Consider the following 10,701-nt stretch of genomic DNA (forward strand, 5'->3'; position numbering starts at 1 on the left):
TAGATGAGTGACGTATTTCAATTTTTAAAAATGTTTTTTGAACATTGTGTGTGTATTTCTCTGTGAGACAAGCAGAGAAAAGTGAGATCATCCTATTTTATATCTTATCTTTATCCTATATACAGTTATTAGCACCTTCAATCCGGACAGCATCCGAGTAATTTTAGATTAGGTTTATCAGACAACTGTAAGGCGTTTTTAGAATCAGCTTCAGGTCTAATTTCTAAATGGGTTAGTAGTAAATAGTAACAGTAAAGTGAACACTACCTTTAGGTGAGCGCAACTTCTCCCCCTCCTCTACCTCACTTGGCTGAGGTACGGCTGTCCCCTGATCAGTGCTGTCTGTCCTCATAAAGTGTGGAGCTCTAGACCTCAGACCTGATGATAGATAGATAAGATACCTTTATTGATCCCGTGGGGGGATTTCAGTCGCCCAGAGGCAGCACAGCAGTTAAGAGTTACAAAGTTACAGGTACAGAGTAAGGAAAATACTGTAGTATGCAGCAATACAAAGGCAAGATACAGTATGTATAACAATAAGAAGCACCATCAATACAGAACAACAGTATACACCTATACATCTATCCGGCACTATGCAGAATAACAACAACACCAGGTTACAGTGTCCTCACAGTATCCCGCCCCAAACTAGTAAAGTGCCGGTGTCAACCGTGCAACCATTACAATCAGTGCAATCAATGCAAAAGAAAAGTGACAGTGTCCACAGTGTTGCCAGATTCTGTGAGAGAAACAAGCAACCAGGTCTAGGAAAACCAGCCCAAAAGAAGCGACTATGGGTCACATGAGCACTTTAACATATACATCAGCTATTTGAAAATAGCCGATCTACAAGCTCACAACGCGACGCGATGCGACGCGTTGTGAGCTTGTAGATCGGCTATTTTCAAATAAAATCTTGCCGGGAAATTATAATAAGCAGATCTGGCAACCCTGAGTGTCCACAGTGCTTGGTACATCTTTTATTCCAAGTTATCTGACAGTTGACCTGGCAGAGTGACCAACTCGTTGTAAATCCTCATAGCTACTGGCACAAAGACATGCCAAGTCTCATACATTTCCACCCCGGATAGGTGAATCTGTTGTTTCCTCTTCTACTCAGATGGGGGTGGGGTACTTTATTGAACATTACTAGCCATACTACTATTACGTAATATACTGTTAGTGTTATTTCTTGGTGTTCAATATCCTATACCGTATATAACAATATTTAGAATTAGTCGCGTTGAACAAGCACATACTGTCGCAAATTTAGTTTAAATCTCATTAAAAACGATGTCACAGTTCACTCCTTTTTTCAAAGTGTTACATGAATGTTTTATTGTATTGTTAATTATAAATGATAGTATTTATCTACTGTCACAACATATTACAACCACATGAAGCCCTAAGATTTACTCTGTCGTGTGTGGATTCTAACCATACAGCAGTAGAAAAATATCTAATATATGTTTAAGTTTTTTAAATGCGGTCTATGTCATTATTCTCTTATTTCATGTCATTACTGTGTTACCATGTTACGTATTGCATTACCTAAGGAGAGCTTGAACAGATGGTTGCTCTTTTGGTTTAAGTATATTATCTTCTCCACCTTCTTCAGCTGGTTCCACTGCGTGTCAGAAAAATTAACCCTCACGTCCTTAAAGTCCTGTAATGGACGGAGAGGGACACAGCGAGGAGGGAATGTCAATTATCGCTACCCACTGTTACCTTACAATAATGTCAGCTACATAATAATACTAATACACTGGTTTATTAGTATTTCATATGGTAACTGGAAGAGTGGGCATCTAAACATTGCGGGCCTCAATGTTAAATTCTTTATTTTTTCTAAAATGTAAAAAAGAAATGTAAGAATTTGAAGTAATGATTTGAACATGCTTGTTGCTACAAAACCTTTGGATAGCCATTCATGTTGGGCATAAACAAGAAGTAGAAGGGTACATTTAGGTCTGATAATGATGTACCGTGCATGTTCAAATCAGGTATACTTTACATTACTTCAGAACATTTTCCAAATTTTATTCTATATATATTCTATAGTATTTTTTTTTACATTTAGGTAAAAAAAATATGCCAATAATCATTGAGGTGCCCACAATGTTTAGGTGCCCACTCTCCCTGAATCCTTTCAAACAATGAATGTAGACGTATTTATTCAATCAGTCCTTTACAAAAATACATCAGTTCATCTCTATCAAACACCAAGCTAACAGACTCATGGTAATACTGAATAGCTTTACACCCAATAGTGTAAGCTTAGTTACTAGTTACTTTGCATATTTTGATTATTATTACAAAACATTCAGTGACCACTTCAGCCCTATATACATATCGGCCATTTGAAAATAGCCGATCTACAAGCTCACAATGTGTCATGATGCATGCATTGTGAGCTTGTCTGCTCTTTTCCAAATATTTTTTTGAACACTTGTGAAATGGGACATTCTGCATGATGTGTACTTTCTACCTTTGGTACTTTAAGTACATTTTGATGCCAATACTTTTGTACTTTTACTCAAGTCAATTTTGAGAAGGCCTATTGATATTTGAGTATTGATACTTTAACTTGAGAAATATGAGTACTTTTCCACCACTGGGAGTTTATCTCTATCAAACGCCAAGCTAACTGACGGGTGTTATTTAATACTGAATAACTTTACACCCACTATAAATTGTTATGTGACTCTCACCTTTTCTTCTAGAGAACTCATTCTGACTGCAGTCTCTCTGTCACCTAGCGAGAAGAAAAAAAAAGGTTTTAACTTTGGTTCAACTAGCAGCAATCAGAGCCTTGTATTAGTATAGACCAGTGGTTCTCAACCAGTGGTCCTTGAGGGGGTTCCAGGGGGTCCCCAGCCAAATTAATAGTTAGGAACCAAATTGACCCCTTGTGTGTATGCAACTCTGAGAGTGTACAAATGGAACCAAATGGACCCTAACGGGTCCATTTGGATCCCATAATTATTTAGATGAAATTTTGTTGTTGTTTTACCCGTCCTCCAAATAAGCCTCCTGATATCTAGTTTATTTGAATGCAGTGGATCGTCACCTCAACTGACTCACCTGTTTAGACCTGTTTGAATAAAAAAAACAAAAAACAAGTTGACCGCAGTTCCTCTGGGCATTGTTTGACTGTACTGGGAAAATAAAGACGTTTAACATTTGCCAATTTTAATTAATAATTACATTATTTGGCACAATGTGTGAGTACACATGCCCTGGGTGTTTATCTATGAAAACACACACACACACACACACACACACACACACACACACACACACACACACACACACACACACACACACACACACACACACACACACACACACACACAATTTCAATTCAATTCAATTCAAAGGGCTTTATTGGCATGAGAAAACATACGTTTACATTGCCAAAGCAGAAAGCACAATACAACAATACAGCAATACAATCAAAACAAAAAATATGTACATTTGAAAGTCAGAATCTTCAATAGATCAATTTCTATGTACCAAGATCACTGGGTGCAGGTATGGTGCCGGAATATACACAATGATTAGTCTTTAGGGTGGTTGTGTTCCGTTTGATATCCTTCTCCTATCACAGCAACTCACGAATCTTGCTGCTGTGTTTGCACATTGTTGTACTTCGCCCAGCAGATATGGGAGTTTTTTGTCATTGGTCATGTTTTCAAAATCTCCGTGTGTGGTTGTAATCTGTGGGAAGTATGTGTCTCTGATGTCTTGGTACAATGGACAGACGGTTAGGAAGTGTAGCTCGGTTTCCACTTCATTTTGTGTGCAGTGGGTGCATAGTCTGTCTTCTCTCGGGATACAGGTCTGCCTGTGACGACCTTTCTCGATCGCAAGACTGTGCTCACTGAGTCTGTACCTAGTTAAGATTTTTCTTTGTTTTGGGTCAGTCACGGTGCTCAGGTATTCTGCCACTGCGTATTCTCTGTTTAGGGCCAGATAACATTCTAGTTTACTCTGCTTTTGTGTTGCTTCTTTCCAGTGTGTCAGGTAGTTTTCCTTTTGCTGTTTTATAATTTGGTTTAGTCCAATGGGTTTTCTATCTCGTGGCTCTGTTTGTGTTTGTGCCCGGAGTTCCAGGGCCAGCTGGCTGAGGGGGCATCTCTCTAACAAACTAGTTGTGCTCAAACATTTATTTACTAATTAGACAGACCGGTGTGATAATGGTGGCGCCAAGTCAACATTAGTCCAGTAGTCCGGTGGATTGAGACGAAAATCTCTCACTTTTTCATAAAAGCGTGAAACTTGGTACAAACTTGGTACAATACAGTTTGGGGCCCTGAACATTTTCAGATATGGAGCCATTGCAAAAACGCCCCCTGGTGGTCATGGTGGCCATTTTACTTTCCACCATTACCAAATGTATTTTAAATCATAACTCCTGAACCAAACATGATAATATGGAATAGGTGATGTCTACACCAATATTTTGATGGTCAATGATTACAATGATTTCATTACAACATCATAAACTGAAGGTGAATAGTAAATGGTCAATTCAGTGATGTTGTGAGGCAGGCACTTTTTCATAAAAGTATGAAACTTGGTGAATAGCTAATGGTCAATTGAATGATGTTGTTTATGTCCAGGTAGCTCAGTTAGTAGAGCACTCACCTTAGGACCACAAGGTTCTGGGTTCGATCCCAAAGAACCTCGGTGTATGAGTAGCATGGCTTGGGTAACTACGACGTGCATTAAGTAGGCTACTGAGAGATGATGGTAGGTGTTGCACTCCACATCAGCAATCCAGGGGTCTAGCGCATTTAATTGGGAATAGACACCCTCATTCTCAGCCAATACAGATGATAAGCCAATCTTACTTAGTCAGTGATGTTGAAAAAAGGAAATCTCAATATCTGAGAAGGGTCATTCCTATGTTCCCAGAGTCCTACTGTATGTTCCACGGCTTTCTGTTAACAAACATAGAGTTAACTTTTTAAAAGGTTGTTGGGTACTCTTTCTCCAAGGTGTTCAACTGCATGCTATGTTCCTGGAACATTCTCATGCTACTGTATATAGAGCTGGGCATAGCAGCCAGGAAACATAGATCTTTGGAAACATAGGGAACAGATTGGTCCCATCTTGGGCCCATCTGGCTTACCTCTTATCCCTAAACTTTTTTTGCATTTTTTACTATTTTGAAAAACATTTTAAAATACCAATAGTTCAAATAGCCAATCTACAAGCTCACAATGTGTCGATGCAGATCGGCTAGTTGAACTATTTGAAAATGTTTTTCTAAATAGTAAAATATGGCTAATACATTTAGGCATAAGGGGTAAGGCAAGATAGGGCCCAGAGCATGCATGACACAACTGGTCCCTTATGTTTCAAGGCAGCCATCATTGTCATCACTAATTTGCTTACTGGCCCCAGGTTTGAGCTGTGTTTCCCAAGTCCATGACAAATATCTCTAAAACACTAGAATGTCCCGGTTTTCAACATTCACTACCAAATTGTCCCGTTAAAATAATACTTGTTTTGTGTGCTTACATATATGTTTATCTTGTTCTAATCTATTCTATTGAAAGGTGCAGTCACTAAGTGCTAAAATGATTGAAATTATCCAGGGCCTTCCAGCACCTGAAGTTTGCGGTTATTATTGTGATTATTACTATGTGTATATTTCCTGCTTATTTAGGATCTTATACCGGAGTGATAGGCAGAGTTATTATACTAGGAGTTGATACATGCTTATATGAAGGTTAATACTGCTTATTTGGAGTTATAAACTGACGTTGTAATCCAAAGGCACAAATATATACAAATTCTAAAAGTCACAGCACAGCAGTGAACTTTACACATGTCACCTGAGTGTCACATGAGGGCATGTTGATGAGGAGCTGGGGTAGGCATACAGTGGCTACTGTTTAGAACAGTGCTAAAGTCACATGATTAATCAACAGAAGATTACACCCACATAGATAAGGTAGACCAAACCCATATAAATGGAGTGGATGCTCACTATCAGGACGAAGTGTTGTACGCATGCACCAGTGTTACTAGTTACCAGGGTGTTATTGCTGCGTTTGTCATTTTCCATTGCGAGCTCCGAGAGACTGGCGGTAAGAATTGAGAGCGTGTTTACACGACAATATATTTATTTCTGATATGGTTTATAGTTGTGTGTATATATTTCGTGTCAGTAATTTGTCATTGCTTTGTTGTTTGTGTTTACTTTTTTTAGGTTTATAACCTGACTCTACTTGACTACTGGCCTACTGGCCTAAAAGAGTTAGAGTTTGTTTGTATTGTGTGTTAGTATAATAAAACCATCAAAGACACAGTTCTGAGTTGTGTCCACTAACTCGGTTGCTCAAATACCCTTTACAAGGGGAGATCTAATTAGTTGCATTGCTTGTGTGACTGGCCAGATAATTGTACAATCACAATGTATTCATTTCTGTGTTATTCCATTGTAATTTTGGCGTTGATACATTATTTTATATACTGATGGTATGTAGTTTTATCTCATATGATTATAGCCTATAGTATATAGCCTATATCTGTTGCCAAAACATTATAATAATTGTATGCTTTTCAAAAAAAAAACGTAATTGGAAGGATTCACATTTAAATGATTTCCCTTCCCGTGACTCAATTTGGGGTCCTAACCCACAGTTTGAGAACCTCTGTTTTAAATAGTATCACTGTAATCCTTAACCATCAAAACATAGGTGTAGATATCACCTATTCTGTATCATCTTTGTTTGGTTCAGGAGTATAAATACATAATTTGGTAATGGCGGAAAGTAAAATGGCCAACATTGCCACCAGGGGGCGTTTTTGTGGTGGCTCCATATCTGAAAATGTTCAGGGCCCCAAACTGTACAAGTGTACCAAGTTTCACACTTTTATGAATAATTGAATGATTCACCTAAAATTTCGTACCAATCCACCGGACTACAGGAAAAGATGTCAGAGATAACGGTTAAACGTCCAGGAGTGGGAGTGGGTGTGCTGGTGACAGACCCACAGAACCCTATGTGCTGGTTGGAAGACGAATAGGTGCCATGGGTCATGCAACCTACCAGGTCCCTGGGGGGCACTTAGAGTTTGGGTGAGCATAATCTCTCTTTTCCTTTTTATTTAGCGATGGGTTCCCAGATTGGGGTGAGCACTGAGCAGAACACTACTCATTGGTGGTGCTCAATTTTAGGTAGGGTAATAGCCATGGTTCACATGACGCTAGTCTGTCACAAGCGTCATGGAACCGTTTGTTCCTGGTCTTCGATTTTTTTTTACATTTACAACTCTCACATGTACATAAACGTTCAAATTTCAAATATAAAGTGCTGATCCCCATGCCACGGATGTAACAAGTTGAGCCGGCAAAGGTCTAAGTACCTATATATATTCCCGTATTGTTCATTAAAAGCTTTTTAATCCGATTGCCGGCCATTTTCTCCGAATTGTCTCCGATGCTTTCATGCTTTCACTATGCGACACTACTGGTTGGGAGGTGTATTGCACTCTGATACACAAGAATAACAAAAATAATAAAAAATGGCCGCCGCTCGGATTAAAATGCTTTTTATTGAACAATACGGGAGATCCGGGTACTTATCGTGGGCCGGCTCAACTTGTAACATCCGTGGCTCATAGGTTAGCACTTTATATTTGAAATCTGAACGTTTATGTACATGTGAGTTTACAACTCTCAGTGAGAGTTGTAAATGTCAACAAAAATGGAAAACCATGAACAATCAGTTCCATGACTGTCATGGTATGACAGTCATGTTTCAGGGCCAGGTAGGGTAAGTGATTTTCATTGGTTAAAATAAGTGCTTAATAGCTCTATCTGATAGTACTCATTGCTATATAGAGTGTTTGTTCAGTAACAGGAGTCTCCATGTCTCTCCACCTCTTTATTAAACAGAAAATGCATTTTCAGGTCGGGATACCAATTGTATCCAATCAGGATAGGGAACTCAGTCAGGTAACAGATTAAACAAGTGAAATTGGAAGTGATGATGCAAAGAAATGAGCAGACAAAATTGGAACTGGAGCACTCTAAAAATGAAGCTGATAAATGGGTACTCTCTCCTGATTGGCTGAGATTTTGTCACCTACCTGAAAATGTATTTTCTGTTTATTAAAGAGCTGGAGAGACAGGGAGACCCCTGTTACTGAACAAACACTATAGCAATGATGACTATCAAAATATTGCGCTTTAACCTTTTAACAAAAGCTTGTTTTAACCCAAAAATATCACTTACCCTACGTAAGTAAGTACAAAAGTATTGGTATCAAAATACTCAAAATACTAGTATTTGAGTAATTCAATGTACTTAGTTACTTTACACCACTGGGTGAGCACTACTCAAGAAGATGTTCTGAGGTCAGATTGTGATAAATCCACATTTCCATGTCCAAACAAAGTGATGGGACAGAGGGATACAAGAAGAGTGGGCTCTAAGGAAGGGTGGGCAGACTGGGCACCTTGATCTAAAATTGGTTGTTTTGTCTAAAAGTATTAGAAAAATGGTCTGAAGTAATGTAAAGAATACATGATTTGAACATGCACGTGACCTCATTATCAGACGGTCAGACCCAAAGTTATCCTTCAACTTCTTGTTTATGTCCCAAAAATGATTGGATAAACAGGTTTTGTAGCAATGTGTTGCAATTGTAGAAATATTAGGCTTTAATTGGTGACTGTTCAATCATGTTCTAATCATGTATATTTTACATTATTTAAGACCATAAAAAAAGTATAGCCAATTTTACATCGATTTTGAGGTATTTCCTTTCTTTATTGGAGTATTTCAGTGGTGTAAAGTAACTAAGTAGCTTATATATATATACACACACACAAACACACACACTCACGTAGGCTTTATTTATTATGGTTTCATTTGGTTTATTTGTACACTCTTCGAGTTACAGACCCATAAGGGTTCATTTGGACCCCAGGTGGTCCCCGGACCCAACATTGTGGAGAACAAGAACAAGTGTTTTTTTTTGGGAGTAATGCACATATTTGATTTAACCGTGGTGTCAGAATGTGATGCTGAATTTTCTGTCTCGTTTGAAAGGGAGACGTGGGAGGACTGTGCCCACAGAGAAGTGATGGAAGAGGCAGGGGTGCGTTTGATTAACGTGCGCTTTGCATCTGCGGTGAACTGCATCAAGTTGGAGGAGCAGTTCCATTATGTGGACATCGTCATGCAAGGTGAACTGGACAGGACACACCCTGCGGAGCCAGTCAACCTGGAGCCAGAGAAGAATGAAGGTGGGTACTACAATATGTTTTTCCTCTCTGCCTTAATTCCTAATTCATATTTCAGTACCACCCTTGCAACATGTTGCATCACAGAGCATTTAAACACACACACACACACACACACGCACACGCACACGCATCACGCACGCACGCACGCACACACACACACACACACACACACACACACACACACACACACACACACACACACACACACACACACTCTATTAACTGGACTGTTTTTATTGCCAGATAGCCTATGGAAACTGTTAAATAAAGGTGCTCCTCAGAGCACAGGTCTCCGCCAGGAGGGGTTGTCTACCCAGGGCCAGGGAGTTTTGGAAGGCTTTTATAGACAATTGGAATGGTATATGAGAAATCTCACTGATATATCTTGACCACATGACTCCAGAGATAATGTGTACCGATTTGTGTGAGTTTTGGAGAAAACGCAAAATGATGGAAAATGTAGTTGGCACAAATAGTCGGGGCCTATATGGGAAGTTATATCATGAGCCAAGGTTATCTAGGCCAATAGTTTTAGGCCAAAACGTGAAGCGGGCTGTTATAGCGCCACCATGAGGCTGATTTGAAAACTTTGGGGTGGCAGTTATTCCTTGGCCTACTGGGAGTGTGTGTGCAAAGTTTGAATGTTTGATATTTGAAAAATTAATGAAAAACCCCCCCACAAAATAAAACAAATCGTATAAATTAATACTATCAGTTAAACTATCAGTTCACTGAAACTGAATTTTGAACATTCCAAACACACCTGACCATGTGATTATTACTTTCCTTGACCAGGGTGGAGCTGGATTCACTGGGATGAGTTTCCCCCTGAGGAGCAGCTGTTCCTGCCATTAGCCTTACTGAGACGACAAGGATTCCAGCCTTTCATGGACTCTGCACAGCCCTGTGTCACCATGGGACACTGAATCTGCTCACTATCATATAGCAAGTAGCAACGTTCTGCACAATTTCGAGCCTATTGACTCTTTCTGCTTAAGACATGTTAAAATATACAATAGTCACGGCACAAAGTCAAAGCAACAGACCTGACATTATAAAGGACCAGGAGATGACTGAATTTATGAAATGGAGTGGTCTGAGCCAATTATATTGTATGAGACTTTCAGTTTTGTGAGTTCATTGAAGAACATTATTTGACATTCACTCTTAAATATGTGCCGGACAGTTAACTAAACAGCACCTGTTTGTAGGTTGTAACTTGTCAGTTGATCTGTTTCTCGCATCCCTCCACCACCCCAGTCTCCCCACTGTTCTTTGTGCGCTCCACTAACCATTCCACTAACCATTCCTCATCCTTTCCTTCAGGTTCCTGATGGGGGTCTTCAGGCCTAAACCAGCGCCACTCAGCTCTACGGACCCCAATGCCAAATAACTCAGGGTTCATTCCCCCCCGGAACCACCAACTACCA

The 10,701-nt window shown here is 39.5% G+C and overlaps 1 pseudogene across 1 annotated transcript; it reads left to right on the plus strand.

Moving 5' to 3' along the window:
• The first annotated feature begins 6,951 nt into the window (after nt 1-6,951).
• On the plus strand, nt 6,952-10,211 carry LOC308080818 (nucleotide triphosphate diphosphatase NUDT15-like; annotated as a pseudogene). The gene is made up of 3 exons (XR_013935053.1): nt 6,952-7,096; nt 9,075-9,271; nt 10,067-10,211. The product of XR_013935053.1 is annotated as a nucleotide triphosphate diphosphatase NUDT15-like (transcript).
• Nucleotides 10,212-10,701: the final 490 nt, after the last annotated feature.

Source organism: Gymnoscopelus braueri (assembly GCF_963280865.1).
Source record: "Gymnoscopelus braueri genome assembly, chromosome: 24".
Classification (NCBI taxonomy): domain Eukaryota; kingdom Metazoa; phylum Chordata; class Actinopteri; order Myctophiformes; family Myctophidae; genus Gymnoscopelus; species Gymnoscopelus braueri.